The sequence below is a fragment of the Elgaria multicarinata genome, chromosome 9, assembly GCF_023053635.1.
Source record: "Elgaria multicarinata webbii isolate HBS135686 ecotype San Diego chromosome 9, rElgMul1.1.pri, whole genome shotgun sequence".
Classification (NCBI taxonomy): Eukaryota; Metazoa; Chordata; class Lepidosauria; order Squamata; family Anguidae; genus Elgaria; species Elgaria multicarinata.
This window is the reverse complement of record NC_086179.1, coordinates 66,997,388-67,018,903: the sequence shown is the minus strand read 5'-3', so window position 1 is coordinate 67,018,903 and position 21,516 is coordinate 66,997,388.

Here is a 21,516-nt window from a genome sequence, read left to right as displayed (position 1 = left end):
CTGGGGAAACAGTTGGACCGTTGCATGAAAGCAAAGTTAAAGGAGTACTAAAGGATGATAAGGAGATTGTGGAGAAGCTGAATGAATTCTTTTCATCTGTCTTCACTGTAGCAGATATCTCTGCCTGCCCTGAACTAACATTTTCAGGAAAGAGGTCTGAGGAAATGAGGCAAATAGTGGTGACAAGAGATGAAGTTCTTGAACTTATTGACAAATTGAAAGCTAACAAACTACCAAGCCCAGATGATACCCATACTAGAACTCTTAAAGAACTCAAATATGAAATTGCTGATCTTCTAACAAAAATATGTAACATGTCCCTAAGATTGACCTCTGTCCCAGAGAGCTGGAGATGTAATGCTAATTTTTAAAAAGGGATCCAGGAGGATCCAGAGTAACATCTGTTCCTCATAAATTGGTGGAAAGCATTATTAAAGATAAAATTATGAAGCACATAGAAGGGCAAGCCCTGTTTATGTGACTGTATTTGTAGCATGTCCTGGTCCCTTTCCTTGGCTGCTTGACAAAAGAGTCCTCCTTCCCTGCATGGGTCTTGAACCCTTGTCCCAGGAGGGCTGATCTCCAGGCCTCCTACCCAGAGAGCTATGTGGATGATGTGTCACATGGGCTCTCCTTCCTTCCCTTTGTGTATGATTTGCTCATAAATCGGTGGCTGATTTATGAGCAAAAATAAGGGGATTTTCACTACTGCTTGTAGGATTGACAGGGAACAGCCAGTAGCACAGTCATTGCTGGCTGAGCCACTGGGGCTTATGGAGTGGAATCATTTTGACATGACTTGCATGTTGTGTGTGTGGTGATGCAGGGGTGTGTGCCATCGTGTCCTTTGGTTGCCTCTGTGTGAGAGCAGTATGTGGGTATCCCAGACTGATGTGGGTGTCCCAGACTTCTGGAGTTTTCAGGGATGCTGTGGCAAGTCTGTCATTTTTGTGCCATTTTCATATTTTCTACTTGTGTGTTTTTCTCCTTCCTCCTAGACAGTGGTATAGCCGAATCTGAGCTCTCAGGAATTCAGCATTATGATGATGATGATGATGATGATGATGATGATGATGATGATCAGGGTCCTTGACATCATCTGCTACCCCATCAGCTTTCCATGTCCCCTCTTAGCTTAGCTGAAATCCTCACTGAGCTTCTCTAAACAAGTGATTTATAGAATGTTCATGATTGGCCACTCATGGAAGTTTGCGGGATCGTTTCACGATGTCGTCAGCATCCAAGGCCCCTCCTGTGCTAACCACTGGAAATTGCAGGTTTTCAAAAAAACAGAGATAAATGTGGGAATTTCCAGGAAATCAGCATGTAAACTCAGCATTGCGCTATAATAACGCCACCAGATGGCGTCATCTCATTAGAGTGAATTGAGCATATTGAGAAAGCAGACAGAGGAAATATTCCATTTCAAACCACGTCATGGCACCAATCACATCCAAGAAAGAAGTGGATGCAGAAAGTCACGGAAAGGCAGTGTGATTTTTTAAAAAAAAAATGTAGAGAAGATCAGTAGCTGCACAAGAGGGCAGGGGGTGGGGCGCAGTTTTCCAAGAAACAATATATTATTCCTTGTTAGCATGTAACTTATTCTATCAATATAATGGCATCATATCTCCAGCCGACTCCTGGCATAATGAGTGTATGGGGTTGTTCTGCCTGGCATTCAGAAATATGTATTTCTAAACATTTAAGCACTAATTAAATTGCTTCCTAAAATGGAAATCCTGATTTTGGAATTATATTGGCAAACACATCTACACTGATGAAATTAATTCTGTTGGGGAGGCTTTAGATCCTTTTATCCTTTAAATGCCTTATTTTAGTGCTATGGAATACATTTCCATTCTAAGCAGGATTGTTTGGAAGAGGAGAAAATGCTTAATTTCTCAGCAGCAGTTAATACACTTTAGATCTATTTTGCATTTCTAGCTATTGAGCTATTGTCACCATTCTTGTTTCTAAAATGCATTTTCCTTCAAAGGGCCAGTGGGGAGCTCAGAAGACTCCTCCCGTATCTCTCACTATGCAGGGCATCCTAATCCGGAGTCTTTTCATGTGTACAGGCTCATAGACTGTGTGTGTCTACACACACGCACAGTTTATCTCCATTACACCTGAAGGAATGTTTCACTGCCTAGAGACAAATCATGAGGGCAGATCCATATAGTGAACTAGCACACACAAAATGGTTTGCCACAGGTGCCCCATGGATGCTGTTTCAATATGCCTTCATGTGGCAGCCTCGTGTTATGAAATGGGCCCCTGGGTGAATTCATTCTAGCTCATCCAGCATAAGAAGGGGGGGAACGCTGCCTGTTGGTACAATCTGCACTTTGCCCAATTCAGTCTGTCCCTCGCTTCTAGGTGTTTAAATACACACAACGCTAAATGCACTAGCTCTTTAAATAGGTTCTAACTAACCTTACCCTTGGAACCAGTAGTGCACACAAAAGTTATACATCTCCTTTGTTTTCTAACCATTATCCAGCTTCTTCTCTCCCTTCCAAGCTTTTTGTTTGAGTCCCCTGTTGATGTGATTGTACACACATCTACCTAGTCACCAGTCTTAAAAAGAGAGACATTCACAAGTTTGAAAACATATGCTTATTTTTGTATGCACATCCACCTCTTCCAAAAAAGAGATCCTTTCACCATTTGCTATTTCCCCTCCTGACTTTAAAGTTGGAAAACATCTGCTTATTTTGCTAGTACTTATTTTCAAATATATATTTATTCTTTCTTTTAATGGGTTTTGTACATTCCACCCAAATTAGCAGTGCAGACATTCGTGCTCATCTGGCTGGCTGCAAATTTTATCCCTCAGTGACAAAGAACACCTGAGTTTTCATGGGAGGAACCGCACATGTACCATATACAAGTTACGACAAGCACACCTGTCCAAAGATGGACATGAAGGAACAACAAATTACAAAGTGACATGTTAAGAACACTATTATTTTTGAGACTGCTCTGTAAGAGCAAAGAACTGAAATCAAATATTACTGTTCAACCTTGACAGCTTTTTGCATTTGATACAAGTGAATACTGTTGGTGAAAGTGGAGTTTCCATAAGTAATAAATATAACGACAACAATAACATATTTTGTGGGGAAATCATTTATGATGCCAAACAATGTCTTTACATTTAAGATTAAAAGGCTGAGCAAGTTGTCTATTGTATAAATCAGATGCATATATGCATATATTGAATCATGAAAAATGGGATTATCATAGTTCTTCCTCTGCAAGCAAAGAGCTAAATCCTTCGTATTCAAATAACAGCAAGATGTGCTGTTGGTTAACCTGCTGCAAGAGCAGACTTGGGACATTTCCTATGATTTTCCTCTTTCCAAAGAAGTGAGTAGAAAGTTAGCAAAGTGTAAGGGCAACTTGCTGAGGCATGTCAGTCTAGATTATGTATGCACTAAGATTTAGAGACTTCTGCTTCAGGTCGAACTCCACCCAAATCTAGCAACTAGAAAGAGCAAATGAAATAAAAAAACAAACACTTGTGAGTCAATTTGGATCCTTGTTTTCGTTCAGACTGAAAAACACGAGATTCTTGTGAAACTATTTGCATTTTATAAAGTGGCCCTATTCAGAAGACACCTTAAACCATGGCTTTACCATTCACCATGGTTAAAGCTAGAGTTTAAGGTGTCTTCTGAACGGGGCCATAGTGGTGTAGTGGAGCCGGGGTCACAGGGAGGCACTTTTTTTAATAGCAGGGATGCTGAATTCAGCTGCCAGGCCCTTCAGAATTTCCTGTTCTCTCTGAGGTTAGCTGCAATTCTCACAGGAGCTGGGGGGAAATGAGTTTTCCAAACAATAATATATTGTTCCCTGTTGTGATGCAAAGTGTTTTGGGATGGCTTGTTTTTGAATGGGCAACTAAGACCCATTAGTTTTACGGGGGGGGGGGAGGAACCCCTGCTCCTGGTTAAGATGATAACTACTAGAAATGGTTCATTGATTTGGATCAACACAGCTGCCTGCATTTTTTAACTCTCCTTGGGGGCGTGGTTATGGGGACTGCCATGATGAGCACCTGTACTTCAAAATTTATCACTACAGCACTGTTTAAATACAAATGTGTGGATTTAAAGGCTGAGGGAGCTCCAAGGTGTCTCACCACCAGAGGCAGGAACACATGCCACCAGCATCACCTTGAGCACTCTCTGCCACCACAGCTGCCTCATGACCCTTTCCAGCTGTGTGGCTCTCACGAGAGCTCTAGCAGCTGGCTCTCACGGGAGCTTGGCTGGCCGGAGCCCCACACCAACAAAGCTAAGGGAAAGGGGGGGCATGCAATGTGAGGGAAACGGGGGAGGGGGGCAGCTACTCCAGAAAGACCTACCAGCCATGCTCACACTGCAGCAAATGCCATGAGGGGGGATTGGCGGGGCTCTCCAGAGCACCTGCTGAAAGAGGCAATGAGCCCCCGGGGCAGGAGCAAGAATGCAGATGCCTCAGTCCACCACATGATAAGGCCAGCCCTGGGCTGAGGGCTGCGTTGTTTTTGGGGAAAAGCAGCTTTGGGATAGGTTAACTTTCTGCAGAGAAGTGGGGGGTGGGGGGGTGTTTTGCTTAGCCCATTGCCTGACTTCTGATTTCCTACTGTAATTATCCCCTCGGCTACATCTCCCCCACCCATCCACAGTGTCCCAAATAAATATTAACTTTTTCAGGCACATGTCTGGAACACTGCAAGGACGAAACCAGCTCAGAGGGGATGCAATTGAGTCACTTACAAGCTAGTTGCCTGTGGTGATATCTCACATGGCTCTGTGTGTGTGTGTGTGTGTGTGTGTGTGTGTGTGTGTGTGCAGAGAGAGGAACACACACACACACACACACACACACACACACACACTGCATGCAGAAAGTCTCAGGTTCAGTTTCCAGCATCTCCAGGTAGGGCAGGAAAAACTCCTGTCTGAAATCCAGGAGCATCATTGCCAACAATAATGGGCTAGATGGGCCAATAGTCTAACTCAGTATAAGGAAGTTTCCTATGTTCTTATGACCAATGGCCACACACCAAGGGCCCAAACTCCAGCAGGGGCCCACTACCAAGGAAGCCCTGGTGTTCCTCCTCCTCCTCTTCAATATTGCAGCCTGCTTGTTCACCTGCCTGCCTCTCTCTGGCCGAGACAATGGTGGTAGTGAGAAGGAAGCGCATTAGACCATTTGCTCACTGACTTGCTGCCTGTCAGGCAAGTGAGTAATGATGAGAAAGAAGAGAAGGAACAATGGCAGCTGGTGATAATGGTGGTGAGAAGATAGACTCACTGAGGGAGGATGGCCATTGAGGGTGTCTTATCCAAGAGACCCCAAAAACCTGCAGCTGGCACAGCTCGGCTGTACCTGTTCCTATTATTAATATAGTACAAGGCAACTTCACAAATCTGTAAGAATTGAAGCTCTGGGTTTTCATGATTATTGGTGATTATTCACAGCAATGGCATTTTGCCTGGTGTATCTTCCTCACTCTTCCTAACTCCAACTTTGGCCTGTCTATTCAACTTGCTTGGCCCTTTGGGTGTTGGCTACTGAGCAGCTAGAGGTTGTCATCGCTGTATTTAAGGGTTCTTCAGGATAGCTAATAAAACATATCAAACATATTGCATACACTGTGGAAGAATTTTGCTGGCATCAAGCTGGTGCTTTAATCATCTTTCCGCAATCTCTCATTAAAGCGTAACATTCAACAATAATCCAACCAAAGGCACATGATCCACACTTTGCCTATGTAGTACTATATAAAGTGCCAAAAAGGCACACAACTACTCCAAACACCAATAAAAGGTGATAATTATCAAATAACCCATTTATTTACAATTTATAAATTTATTTATTTATTTATTTATTTATTACATTTTTATACCGCCCAATAGCCGAAGCTCTCTGGGCGGTTCCAACTGATGTGTCTCAAAGTGGTGAACCATCACAATGTTGGGTACTGTAACAACTTTCTTGATGGTTCAGTAGTCTTTCTATGATGTCGTTGTGTCATCATCTGCAGATCGAGAGGCTGACCAACTTTGGGGAGAAGGTGAATGAGGTTGTTTGTGTGTGTCGTAGTGACGTCTGCGCAATTTTCAGGATTTTGAAGTATGCATGAAAATACACAAGGGTTCTGAGCAACTGGTGTGAACCGCCTAGAGGGCTTCAGCGATTGGGTGGTATAGAAATGTAATAATAAATAAATAAATGTGCAATCTTGCTGTATCATGATGAATAAATGGTCTTCTGAACTTCAGAGGACAATTTCATAACAAAGCACAAAATAAGAGAACTGGAAGCAACCTCACAGTTCACCACATTATCTCATACATATAGGCTCCTCAACCACCAGCAGGGATCCTACCTATGTGTTTTGTTGTTTACCATCCTATCCAGGAATGAACAGAGATTTGGATAACGGCCAAGAAGATACCTCCAGAAACTGTCCAAGTCCTCTTTCTGAGTCATGGATTACATTATATAAATTAATCTCATCCAAATTGTTTGTCTAACTTTCTCTTAAGCACCCACAGTGATAAAGATTCAATAGCAGGGGTGGGCAACTTGTGGCCCTCCAGATGTTTGGGTTTGCAACTCTCACCACCTCTAGCCAGCATAGCTAATGATGAGGGATCGTGGTAGGCCAAAAAATCTGGAGAGCTACAAGCTGCCCACCCCTGTTCCACAGCCTCCCTGAGCTCCATAACTCTTCCAGTTCTATCCCCACTGAGTTCTTAATCGGCTAAATGGTTAATCTTACTAGATTTGTGTTAGGTAATTTTACAACTTTTAAGTTGTTAAACTTACTACCTAGCCAGGTTCAAATGTAACAATCTCAGTATGATAAGCCATGCTTTATTGGACCAAGAATTGCCATTCCGCCTGTGCGCTCTTTCTTCCCATTCCCTCGTACCACATTTATTAAACCACAACATACATGAGGTTACATCCAATGAGGAAACTGCAGTTTTATATCTCTCTACAAACCAGGGGCCTTTCCACACTTCGTACCGAGACCGCTTCTAAGCGACCCCAGTGCGACCCCAAACCGATTGTCTAGCTTACTTTTGGAAGAGACGAAGAAGAGGCGTCCTTGCCGCCGCCACCGCCATCACCCACCGACATTGGGTGACGGCGGCGGCAAGGACGCCTCTTCTTCGTCTCTTCCAAAAGTAAGCTAGACAATCGGTTTGGGGTCGCACTGGGGTCGCTTAGAAGCGGTCTCGGTACGACGTGTGGATTCCCTCCAGGTTTAAAACCAGGGGCAAGCCCAATGGTAGCTGTGGATCTGTGCTGCATCAATGCAGGTGGAGCTTCGCAGCCACCACAGGGTTTTCCTGCAAAGCTGCGGATTGAAAACGTCAGGGATTTACCATGACTTTTTTCAATCAGAGCGATGTCAGTACAGCTCGGACACTGTCTGACATCACTCCGGGGCCAATCCAGGGATGGTGCCTGATGGAAAGAGACTGGCAATTGGTCACCAGGAAGAGGGGGGCAACTCCAGTACCCGTATGGCCACCCAGAAACCCTCACGCTCCCTCCTCAGTGTTGGGATTACCTGACATCACCCCTGGAGAGGAAAACTGCAGGGTTTCGGAGGAAGAGGCACCAACCCAGTACCGTGAAGACAGCTCCAGGATGTGACTAGAAGATGCTGGGCATTTGAAGAAGAACTTAAGAGCTTGAAGCAGAGTGGGGCTGGAAGGGAAGAAATTTGCAAAGAGGAAAATGCAGACTACTACTTGTTAAAAGTATCTAGAAACTAAAAAGCAACTTAATTGTGGGTTGAGGTGAGGGTGGTAGGGCAAGAGAAAGAAACTGTGAGTCTATAAAAACTATAGTGCTGTAATGTGTTATTTGTTCCAGCTTTGATATGGTTACCTTATTACTTGGTACTGCTGTTTACCATAGTGCATTTGCAATCCTGAACAGTTCTGATCCGCTGATCTATATTTTAAGAAGCATCAGGAAGCCTCTTAAATAAAGAGCACAGCTACTGTGACAATGGAAATACAAGGATAACAGAGTGGTAGAAATAATAACGCCCTATAAACGGAGAAAATAATGATGTCAAGTACTGAGTCTGACTAATAATATCATTAGTTTGGATGGATACTTTTATAGAAGACTTAGCTGAGTTGCATGTATGAGACCCAGATTCAACATGAGGTTATTACATTCTCATCTCCAGAGAAAACCTCAGTGGTATTTCTAAACAGGGCTGGAAAAGACTCCTATCTGAAACCCTGAAGAGCCACAACTAGTCAGTGTGGACCAGTGCCCTTCAACTGGTGGGTCACAACATCAAAGTGGGTTGTGAGATCAGTCCAGATGGGTCACAGCAAAGCTGTTGCTGCCATGTTGGCCACAGAGAAAATTAAGAAAGTGGGTCCCATGTTGCAGATTGGGAGTTTGAGGTGGTTCTTGGGTCTGGACCTGTTGAAGACCACTGGGGTAGACAATACAACTAGACCAGGGGTGAAGGACCTCTTTCAGCCTGAGGGTTGCATTCCATTCCAGAGAGGCTCTCAGGGGCCTCATTCTAGGGGCGGGCAGGGCCAAAGTCAAAAGGTGTGAGACAAAAATGCCTGCACAGTCAATCTCAAAGCTCTTACTACCTTAGGAGCAGCATGCCAGCCTATTAGAATGAGGAATCAACTGCACAAAACTCAGGAAACCACCAAATGATCAATGGTTGGAGGAAAGTGGGTGGAGCTAGGGAAAGGGGGGTGGCCAACTATAGAACACCAGAGGGTTGGATTTGCTGCCACCCCCACCCCCCAGGCCTGAGTTTCTGCACCTCTGTGTTAGATGGACCAATGGTGTGATTTGGTAAAAGGTAGCTGCATGTGATCATTAATCTAAAAAACAGCTTTTAAACCATTTCCAGTTAACAAATCCTGCCTTGATAGTGATTTAAAAATAAAGGCTCACACAACTGTATAAATAGCCCCACTTGATAAAAAAAACAAAAAACCCGTACGTCCTCTGTGCAAAGGAAAATGACTCCTATATATTATGCTTAGTATACTGTTGGGGAAATACATACATATTAAAAAGCTACGTACAGGTTATATTTAATTTAAACAAATTATTAATGAGATCCTGGTCTACTTTACCATGTCACTGCCTGCTATCATTTTATCTTCTTGGTACGTATAGTAAAACAATTATTTATCAAGGTTAAGGAAGAGAGAAAAAGGAAATCAGAAACGGGTTCCTTGCTAGTGCACAGAATAGCATGAAGTTATAGAATCTTAGGGCAAAAGGAAGTTGCTAATTGGCCAGACATTCCCACCTGGAAACAAAGTTATTAAAGGCTGAAAATCTTGTGCACACTTTCCTTGGAGTAACATATTTTTATTTATTTATTTATTTATTTATTTATTTATTAATTTATTTATTTTTAGAACTTTGATCCCACCCTTTAGCCAAAAGAGACTCTCAAGGCAGCTTACAAAAATATTTTTAAGTCAATCCCTGCCCACAGGCTTACAATCTAAAAAAAAAACATGACACAAAAGGAAAGGGGATTGGGAGGGAGAAGGAGGGGGAAAGAAAGCAAATTTAGGCACTAGATTCTTAGTTGCAAAGTTCAGCAGGTCATGGAGACAGTGGAAGGGCTGCCACTTCCTCTCCCTCTCCCTCTAATAGCCTCACACAGATCCAGGCATGATGGAAGGATGCCTGCCTGCTGCATCCTTTCCCTCTGATGGCCTCAGCAGCAACATATTGGCCCTGATCCTGAGTTTGCTCCCATTGGCGGGCTCGCTCCGAAGAGGCGTTCCACTCACAGATGTTCCTGCCAGTGGAATGGGGGAAGGCAACTTTCAACAATTCCTTCTTCACTCTGCAGCATCTTGTGCTCTTGAAAGTCTGCTCTGGAGGGCTGAGGGACCCTCTGGAATACAGGGAGAAGGGGGAATTCATGAAAATGGTCTCCCCCTTCCTTTCCATTACTGAGATCCTCCAATGGATCTTAGTCCCATCCATGAACAGAAGAGCTCCTTCTGTTCACAGATGCCTTGTTAGGATCCAAGCCAATGGGATTTCTGATAAACATGCATTACACTTTGCTCTTAAGCAACAAAGTGGATTAAAAATATGTTACGTTAGGGAGGATTGGAATACAGTATTAGTTTTACTGTCTGTAATTAAGATTTCAAGAAAAGTTGACATATGTGTGTGCAAGTAATTAACATACAGAAGTGCGTGCATGTACAGTACTGTGCAAAAGTCTTAGGCCACCCAAAAAAGGCAACAAGCAGAAGAGATTGCAGTACACAAAAGACCATAAAGCATGGAGTGACAACCTGTGGCAGAAAGTCTTATGGAGCAATGAATACAAATTTGAAATCTTTGGTCCACAAAGATGCCAATATGTCAGAAGAATAGTTGGCGAGAAGTACATTGATACCTATCTGCAGCCTTCTATGAAACAGTGTCATTGTCTTGGGGTGCATTTCAGCCAACAGTGAAGGCGATCTACACTACTGCATATTGAAATGCACTGATAACTATGGGGACACATTCCATATACTGCTTTCATAGTGTTATTTCCTGCTTTTTATTCCACATAATCCAAAATACTGTAACAAATGTCATTGTGTGTCCTATGAGATATAAATGCGCAAGATAGATATAGTATTTCCATGATGGGATCATAGTGATTTAACTCAAGGTGTAGATCTGGCTCTGGTTAAAAAAAATGGAATTATGAATGCTGAATCTTGATTCATGATGCTATACCTTCAGGAAAACAACTGGTTGAGGGGGGACCTTTATCTTTCAGCACAAGAATTTACCACAGGACTACTTGAAAAAAATTACACAATAGTCTACCAAAGCAAATTGCTTCAGTTTTGCAATCTGAGAGACCACACAAAATACTGACTTGTTTTAAAAACACAAGAAGTTTTGTTACTTTTCATTGTATTAATGTTTCTTTGTGTTTACTTCAATGTTATATAGCTTTTTTTTTCAAACAAATAAACACTTACTGCTCAGATAAATGGCTTTAATTTGCATTTTTTCAGAGTGGCCTAAGACTTTTACACAGTATTGTATATGTAAGTAATTGGTGAAGACTAGCATCTTTGGAAAGAGGCAGAGGATGACGCACAAACACATCAAGCCTAATATGCTGAATCACCCAAAATAAACTGCTGATTTTTTACATTTCTAGCTACAAAAACAGGTGAAAATGATCTTCACTGTTTCCAAAATGATCATTATTATTTCATTGGTCATCAAGTCTTTGTAGGAAGTTGGTGCAGCAGGAAGTGCCATATGGTTATTAGTGTATTTACTGAGAGTTGTCAACCATCAGTCAACCATCTGTCACGTATGCTGTAGGGTGGACTCCTGCACTGAGCAGGGGGTTGGACTCGATGGCTTTTTAGGCCCCTTCCAACTCTACTATTCTATGATTCTATGAGTTCTGCAAGGATATTGAGCAGTATTCTTCCAAGGGTACTTCTTTACACTGCCATGTTCATGGAATTTTATGGGGGGTCCAAATGTTGTCATTATCTTCATTTGGAACCTTTTCATGTTTCTTCCATTGTTTTTCTTACCAAAAAACAAACACCTCCTAAAGAAGAAAAGACAGAGGCTGGGTTCAGACATAATGCTAAGCCACCATAGGTCACGTTTGACAGCAATCCGCTGTGGCTTGGTGTGTTGTGGGGGGGGGGGGTGTTTTGAAATCCTTGACCACAATCACTAAAGACCTACCCCAGTTACCCACCCCCTGCAGTGGGAGTAAGGGATCTCAGAGTGGCTTACCATTGTTTCATTGTTAAATCTGGCTGCTCCATAGAAAAAATGCAGCAAATATGGAGACGAACACCTAGAATATCCAGAACTTCTGCAGACACTTTATGCTGTATAGCCTATATGGACTCTATGGACAGTGTCACATAGTGATAGATGGTGCAGCCAGCACAACATGATTCCACTGCAGCAGCCACTGGGATAAGTAGGGGTAGTGGGAGAATAGGAATTTACCTATGGAGAGGGTAGAGGTAAGTAAACCATGGCACTGTGTATGGTTGCCAGTCATTTGAGGGGTTTTCCTACCCACCTACCCCATGATTGTGTGAATAGGGCCAGAATTGCTGCACAATACTTTTTGACTGCTAGCACTAGAAGCCTTCTACCCAGAAGTCCTATATAAATGTCTTTCTCCCAAATGTTGGTGTTGTGCTGCAATTCACGCATACGCATTCACTTTACCCACATGTGTAAAAGAAGCCTTAGAGATGAAGTAATGAAAAACGCATCTATGGAACAGGAAACCAGAAATACAAGTTGCCTAGCTACAGGAAGCAATACAAATCTGGAATGCATTTGAGAACAGAAGCCCAAGAAATCACACGTGAGAGATTACAACAATTACCTGCACCAAAAAGGTGTGACAATAACGAGCGTTCATAGTGCAGACCAAATTTAATTACCCTTAGCGCATTTTGACCAGATTTTTTGATGATTACGTAGTTGTAACAGGATGGGTGTTCATTTAAAATTTTCAGTACTTGCTTTTAGGTTGAGTAGCTTGCCAGGCACAAATTCCCCAGAAGGTGCTAGAGTTGATAGAAAATGATAATCAAGGATTAAAATAAGTGAAGAGAGCTAGATGTGTTCAAGAATAAAAGCAACTGCTTCTTCAAGAGCCAAATTATATATAATAGCGAGTAGCTCCAAAGGATCTCTCCAAACTGGGAAAATGGGCATCTAAATGGTAAATACGGTTTAATGTAAGCAAGTGTAAAGTGGTACACGATGGGGCAAAAATTCCCAACTTCATGTATAACCTGATGGGATGTGAGCTAGTGGTCACCGACCAAGAAAGAGATCTTGGGGTTGTGGTGGACAGCTCGATAAAAGTGTCAACCCAGTGTGTGGCTGTTGTAAAACGACAAACTCCATGTTAGGCCTAATTAGAAAAGCAATTGAAAATAAAGCTGCCAGTATCATACTGCCTTTATAAAAAATAAGTGGTGCGACCACTTGTGTACAGTTTTGGCCACCATACTTTAACAAAAGATATTGTGGGTGCAGAAAAGAGCAACTAAAATGATCAAGGGGGTGGAGCATCTCCCCTATGAAAGGTTACAACAGCTGCAACTGTTTAGCTTGGGGAAAAAGAAGCTAAGGGGAGACATGATAGATAACATGATGCACAGTGTGGAGAATGTAAATTGGGAGTCAGTTTTCTCTGTCTCTCAAAATAATAGAACCCGGTATCATCCCATGAAGCTGATTAGTGGGAGATTCACAATTGATAAAAGGAAGTACTTCACACAATGTATATTAAACTATGGAATTCACTACCACAAGATGTAGCAATGGCCACCAATTTGGATGCCTTTAAAGGGGGTTGGATAAATTCCTGGAGAAGGTTATCTATGGCTACTAGTCCTGACAGTTATGTGCTCCTTCTAGTACAGAGGCAGTAAGCCTATGTACACCAGTTGCTGGGCAGGGGAGTACTTTTGCACCCATGGCCTGCTTGTGGGTCCCTGATCAACAGCAGGCTGGCCACTGTATGAACAGAGTGCTTGACTAGATGGACCCTTGGTCTGATCCAGCATGGCTCCTCTTACGTTCTTATTTTTCAGTGGCAACCCCTTCCCTGCACAAAATGTTAAATGCAGAGTTAAGGTCTAGAAAACACATGTTGATACACACATGTTATTGTCAAACTCATTCACAAATGAGTTGCATGGATTTTGACCCAGTTAAGGTTGGTAAATTTGTTTTCAGGCATCTATGTTTCATAGGGTTGTTGCTATGCAGGTGCTTTTTTATTTTTAGCAACCCATTCTTTTACCGCCTCATGTTGTGGTGTGCAGCATTATAGTAGAAGTGAAACTGATCAATTTTTAATTGACGCGCTTTGCAGCATTTCACTTGTTCTAGCCTTGTGTGATGCTTCTGCAAATAGCAAAGGAGTTGGGGGGGGTTGTTTTGGTTTTGGCCATTTAAGAGTGGTTTCCTGCACTTCCAAATGTGTCCGATTAAGATATTCGCTTCTGCTCATTCTCTTTTGCCTCCTGTGCAAATTGAATGTTGACTGCTTAGAATTGCACGTTTCTTTAGGAAAGGATGTGGGGGGGTGTAGTTACTATAGTACATAGTTGCAAGTGCTATGAAGAAGCCCAATGAAACAGACCATCAAGTTTCTAGCTTGGTATCTCCTGTTTAGGCTACCAGTTGGTATAAAAATTCTGTTATGCACACAGAATGCTCAGTAAATCAATAGAACACCCTCCGGGCAAGCAACCCGGCCACACACAAGCCTGCAATCACATGGGAAACGTTAGTGTCAATCTGAGTTGTGTGCAGAGATACAGCTGGAAGTAATTTCTGCTCTTGCGGCTGCACTCCTCCCCCCCCCAGCTGCAGATATCACGTGCAGCCCAATTCACAGGAATATTTTCTCCGTGCAGTCGTAAGCATCTGCATGGCTAAGGAAGGAGGAGCTGCCATGACCCCATACTGTGAGAAATGACTACATGAATTGTCCCTCACCTCTTGCCGTAATTTTCAGCAGCTATGATTGCTGAACAATTTTGAAACTGCCTGGTCCAGGCAGAAAGACGTTGCAGGGTTGATGGAGAGGGGGAGACGCTCCCTGCAACAAGGGTGCGTCAACTGGCCTTGCCTATGGAAATTGTCTATGGTTTCATCATATGCCAGTTATTATTAGGGGAGGTGGGTGGAAATGCTCAAAGCAGGCGGAGAACATGTTTGACTACTCCTTTCACATCCTTTCTCTTTATGTATGTGCTGCGTTGTTGAAACAATTCTCCTTTTGTTTTAGTAACATGTAACACTAAGGTTGTTAGTTTTTACAAGTATAAATAAGTGCAAGTATTCCAAAAGAGGTACAATAATAATAATAATAATAATAATAATAATAATAATAATAATTTTATTTCTTACCCGCCTCTCCTTTTGGATTGAGACAGGGAACAACAATAAGTATAAAATACATAAAACTGATTAAAAACATAGTATACAGTACATTATTAAAACATCCTAAAAACATCCTAAAAAAGATGGGAAAGACTCAACAGACACCTATTTTTGCCTTGTGGTAGAAAAACATCCTCCCAATATTCTTTTCCTATGATTGCCTTGCCATGCAATCTTATGCATCTGTCTACTCAGGGGTAAGTCCCACTGAGTTCAATGGTTCCTACACACAGATAAGTGTGCTTAGGCTATGTATCTACTTGAAAGTAAGTCTAACTGATTTCAATAGGGCTTACTCCCTGGTAAGTGTGCTCAGGGGTGAATCCATGCAACTCAATGCAATTGGCTGAAAGTAAACTCAGTGGGACTTATGCAGGGGTAATGAATCCCTTTAAGAGCTGTATACAATTTCAGATGGTTTGCATTCTGGGGGTGGACAGGATTGAAGGAAAAAGGAGCAGGGTCAAAGTCAAGGGGTTGGGGCAAAAATAAAAAATGCTAGGATATTACAGCTTAAAGGTCTTACTGCTAATAATGAATCCTTAGGAGAGACATTGCAACCATTTAGGTTGAGAGAAAACTGTATAAAAGCTAGGGAACCACCAAATGATCAGTGGTTGGGGAAAGGTAATGGAGAATCCAAGAGGGCCACACTGGGAACCCAGGTGGGTCAGGTTTGGTCCCCCAAGCCTGAAGTTCCCCACCCCACTTATGTGTGAGTAGACAGGTATAGGATTGTGCTTTGAGGCTTCTACATTGTACTCATGTTATTATTTCAAATGTGTTGGCAAGAAATTGGCAAGCACTTTATCATATGCCCCAATTCTCAATGGCAGAGCACTTCGGGCTGTCTATCATTTTCCTGTAATTCAGTTCAAGCATCAGGAGAGCAATTTTCTGGCTACCGTGTTTATTAGCATTCAGTCTGACCCTTGCAAATGTGCTGCAGCAGTTTAGTTTTTCTGTCCTGCCGAAACAAACTGCCCCCTTTGTTTCTGTGGGTTTTAGTTGCAAAATGAGAGCAATCTCATTCAAAACAGGGCAACATCATACGTTTCTTTTCCTAACCAAGTGTCTGTTTTCCAGGTTGCAAAATGCAAGTATGTATTTTGTGACCTTGGAAGGAATACTTCCTTTTTTGCTGCAGATACATGGATCTAGAATCCAACATCTGTGTCGGCTTTTGAATCCAGACATCAATGAGTACACTTTTCAAATGTTGCCAGATGTAAAGTTGAACAGCAGCTTGACTCTTCACAGTGTATCCCAGCCTGTCTCATATTATATCTTTGGATTTAAGCTCTCAGCCCTAGCCTGAAGCCAGGGCTGGTGCAAAGGGTAGGTATGGTTGGGCACCTGCCAAGGGCCCACACCCCAGCAGGAGCCCACTGATAACAACCCTGTGGAGTTGTGCCTCCTCTTCACCACTGCAACCTGCTCATTCGACTGTCTCGTAGGGCTTCTCTAAATGAGCGATTTATAGCACACTCGTGACTGGCCACTCATGGAAGTTTGCAGGTCGATTTCATGACTTTGTCAACAAGCAGGGCATCTCCCATGGTTCCCCCACCTCATTCCATTTAAAAAATATATCAGAGATAAGCTGGAAAAAGCCCTTAATAGCGCAAATTGGCAGTGTGCTACGAACTTGCCGAGGAAAGACTTTCCCTGCTATCAGAGGGAGAAGAGAGTAAAATGCCTCCCTACAACAAAAGGAGACAGATCTGATCCCCACCCCACCAAGAGCATCGCTTTAAGTTCAATGGGGCTTATTCCCAAGTAAATGTGCCATGGGGCTAGAGGGTTTTAGAAGCAACAAGAACAAGGCCCTTCATTTTGCTCCGTTAGAGTTGTGCTAGGTTTAAATCCAATGTGATTCTTTTTAATTATTTTTTTCTATTGGTTAGTTCTCCATGTGTCTACTCAGAGGTAAGTCCCATTGTGTTCAATAGGGCTTTCTCCCAAGGGTTGCAGACTTACAGCAAGACTCCCACCCCGCTCCTTTGCACACATGCCAGGGAGGGAGGGAGGCTCTCCCTTAATTCAAATGTATCTGCCATTTAAAGGAGCCCTCACCCTAGGCCCAGACAGGGAGGGGGGGAGGTGAGAAGGAACAGCTGTTGAATTATGGCTTTAATAGCTGATTAGTTATGGCACAGACTGGGATTCTGGCACATAACCTTTTGTGTTAAGTCTCTGTCTGGGCCTTCCAGAGACTAGCAGAGGTTGCAGCGGTTCTCAGCCAAGTCAGCAAAGATGTGAATTAAGACAGAGATTTATGTAGGTTAAAATAAACCTTTTACTGGCAAATAAATATATAATTTAGTTATGGCAGTACAGATACAAATACTTACAAACGGTCAGTCAATACAGCTCACATCAAGTTGGGTAAGGGACATGGAAGTAAGGAACAATAAAACACATTTACTTTTATAGACAACCTGTACAATGATGCAACTCCTTGCAACCCTTAATTGAAGACAATCAGTTAGACAATTATTCAATTATGACACTCAATGTCCAGGTGTAGAGTTGACCTTTAAGTTTCTGCTGAGTCTTCTGTTCTTCCAGATCCTCAGCAATTAACAAATCAATGGAAAACATAACCAAGATCCATTCCAGGATCCAACAGCAGCAGCAGATGCCAGTTCACTGGTTCTCTGCTTGTCAAGCAAACAAGTGGGAGCAATGGTGAGGAAGAGGAGGAGGAGCAAGAGCAAGAGGTGACAATGATGGTGAAAAGGTAGACTCACTGAAGGAGGTTGACTTGCTCAAAGTGGCTTATACTTAGAGCCAACACCACCTGTAGATTACAGCAGGAGTGGGCAGCTTATGGGATCTGCTTCGGCTTTTAGAACCCCAAGATCCATCAACCAGAAAGAAAAAGGAAAGGAACCTCTCGTGCAAGCACTTGAGTCATTACTGACTCCTAGAGGGACGCCTGCTTTTGCTGATGTTTTCTTGGCAGACTTTGTAGCGGGGTGGTTCGCCATTGCCTTCCCCAATCGCAGTTACCTTTCCCACAGCTAGCTGGGTACTCATTTTCCCAACCTCGGAAGGATGGAAGGCTGAGTCAACCTAAGCCGGCTGCCTGAGAACCAGCTTCTGCTGGGATCGAACTCAGGCCAAGGGGAGAGTTTCAGCTGCAGTAACTGCCACTGCAAAAAGCATACACTGAGAATTAAAGAATTCTGAGCCTAGAAATTTGCTTTGATCATCAGAAATGAGCGTAACTCACAGTCCTACCACACAAAAATCCACCAGCGTTATACTGTGCAATCACTGCAAATTGCATGCAAAGGACTCAGAAGTTTTCCACCTTATAATCTGCTTTGATTGTGAAGTATTCCCATGCATCCTGCCTTAATTGTGCAATAAAGTAAAAAGGTTCACTGCATTTAGCCCCTACATTTTGAGCGTATCTTCCGAGCCGCCGCTGGGGCGCAGGAGCAAGATTTTAAAGAAATGCTTACATCTGAGTAAGCTTTAAAGATAAAGACACCAAAATTGGCACAGTAATAGATATTAGGGAGAGCTTTAAGCATACCAAATTTGAATTGAATTGGGTCATCCATTGATTTTTTTTAAATTATTTTTTACATTTCCACCCTTAAACTCACTTCCTGGTATGCAAAGGATCACTGTCGCCCGGTAGCAAAAACAACAACAACCGCGAAAGCTTAGCACTACGGGGATAATCCGAGGGAAGCAGGTATGTGGGATGAAGCTTTAAATCACCCAGAGATCAACTAGTATTTTGAGATGTACTGTAAACCTATGGCTTACAGTAGCCAACTTGTGAAGATAACTTTCAGCAGTGCCCCATACATTCTTGTCTATGTGAATACATTCTATGATCGATTAGTAGAACCCGCAGTATGTCTTTTTGAAAGCCTGTCAAGCTTCAAATCAGATGGCTATTCTATCCAATAGGGCCTCTCTGTTTTTCTGTTAGCCCTAAGTTCTATAAACACTTTGATATCCTCATAATGGTTTGCCTATGGTGCTGCAGAATACTGAACAAATGGAAATAATAGAAATATCCAAGGTTATGACCAATTATCTTGAAGACAAATAGCAATTTTCAAAGTGCCCCTGCTGTTATGTATATCGTTGGCCCTGTTGCATCAAAATGCTTAAAGCTGAATCTTACAAGGTGTCTGACTTCAGCTGCTGCATTTTCAGATCTTGCAACAGAAAAAAGGACCCATGACGATAATTAATACCTAATGGTGTTTAAACGCTGCTGTTTCTGTCGTTGCATGGCAACCGACATATCACAGGCCTGTCAATATGCAATAAAAGAAAGGAAAGAGCCACTTAAACTGAGAGACGCACGATTCCCTCCCCCCTCTCAAACCGACTTACCCATTTTGTTTTCTAGCAGGACTTTTTTCTCTCCACCAAATCCCCCAGGAGCCCTAGGTTTATGGCATGGAAAACGGAAATTGAATCATATGGGAAAATCTATAATTGAATGAAACAAAAGACTACTTTTTTCTTTTAAAAACATAGTTTGGACTACAAATAGTTTGGACTAGTAATAGTGTGGTTATTTGTCAAAATCTTACATTGTCTTATTTGTGGAAGGTGGGTTTTTAAGGCATCCTTCCTCCCTGCTCATAGTGAGATTTCTTTCCCAGCCCTAGGCTGGAATTAATCTAAACCCATGAGTTACCTTTTGCTAGAATGTGAACTTAAGTCATACAAGAGTTTTCAATAGTTGCATACAGTATGCCACAGGTTAGGAAACGTAGCACCAAGGGCCTTGCTAGACCCAGCCGGATAAGCCAGCAGAGAGGCGGGGCAACGGCGCGCTAACTTTAGTGCGTGCCGCCCTGCCTCCTAGATGCACGACGCGCAGGGACAGCAGAAGCCCTGCAGCGTTGGCCATTTTGTTGTTGTTGTTAAAGGGGCCACGTGCGCCCCGAAGACTCCGGAGAAAGTAGGTGAGTTTTTTAAAATTAAGCCCCCCACCCTTTTTTTATTAAGCCCCCTGCCCCTGCCCACTCTTTCCCCATCCTCCCTCCCCGTCCCCATCCCCTGTGTCGCCCTCCACCATCCCCCCGTCTCCCGTGTCGCCCTCCACCATCCCTCCACGTCTCCTGTGTCGCCCTCCGCCATCCCTCCCCATCCCGTGTCGCCCTCCGCCATCCCTCCCCATCCCGTGTCGCCCTCCGCCATCCCCCTCTCTTGCCGGTCCGGCCTTCCCCCCCATCTCCCCCTCCCGGGATCCCCCCGGCCCGATGGGCACAGCACTCGTGTGAGCGCTGTACCCAGTCCGTGGCTTTTCCCGGCTACTCGCGAGTAAGCGAGTAGCCGCAAAAAGCCACGGACCTTGCTAGACGTTCCGCAGCCCCAGCCTCAGGCCAGGGCTGCAGAAAAGGCGTGCCATAAGCGACTTCGCTTATGGAGCGTTAGGGGAGGCTTCAGTGCGGCCTGACTCCGGATTCCCCTGTGCGTCATCTGGACGCACAGCAGGGAAACCGGGCCTCACAGCGCGCTAAGGCCTCGTCTAGCAAGGCCCCAAGTCCAACAGGTCACTGGCATAGTTAACAAGCAGTGTCAAGGTACCTATTTGAGAAAAGAAGCCTTCCTTCAGAAAATGGCAGTCTTGCCCAAATGAGGAAAACAAAAGGGAACACAAGCTTGCACAACGGAGATGAAAGCAGACAATAAGAGATGCAAAACAACAACAACTCATTTTGAGGAGCATATCACTAACAATATCAAGGCCAACAATGAAGAATTTTTAAATATATCAGAAGCAGGAAACCAGCTAGGGAGGCAGTTGAACTGTTGGATAAAAACAGTGTTAAAGAATACTAAAGGAGGATAAGGAGATTGCGGGAAAGCTGAATCAATTATTTTTATCTGTCTTCACTGCAGAAGAGACAGATCACATACCTGTGCCTGAACTGATGTTTTCAAGAAGGGAGTCTGAGGAAAAGAAGCAAATAGTGGTGACAAAAGAGGAAATTCCCAACTTCAATGACAAAATAAAAATTAATAGATCACCAGGCTCAGAATGTATCCATCCTAGAGTTTTAAAAGAACTCAAATGCTGGTCTGATCCAGCATGGCTCTTCTTATGTTATAGTATAAGAGCATCTAAGCAAGACAGAGTGTAGTTAGTTCTTCAGAGTTAATTTCTCTCTCTCTCTCTCTCTCTCTCTCTCTCTCTCATAAATAACTAATAATTTCTGGTATAAAACTCTTTATCTTCATTCTCTGAGGATCCATCCCTTCCAACAACTGGGTAAAGCTACCCAATTTGGCTTCCATTGACTTCTTCTCTTTAAAACCTACTATATTATCTAAAATTATCTCCAGTTTTATCAATATAAAAATATCTAGTTTCTCTCTATGTCTGTTTTCCACCTACCAAGGAACCTGTGTCTTTTGTCTAAGGATGGAGATGGTTCTGAGTAACAGCTGGATTTTTATTTTCAAAAATGGGGATCAACCATTGTTTGTTTTCTGCTTTTCCACAGCAACTCTTGGGAG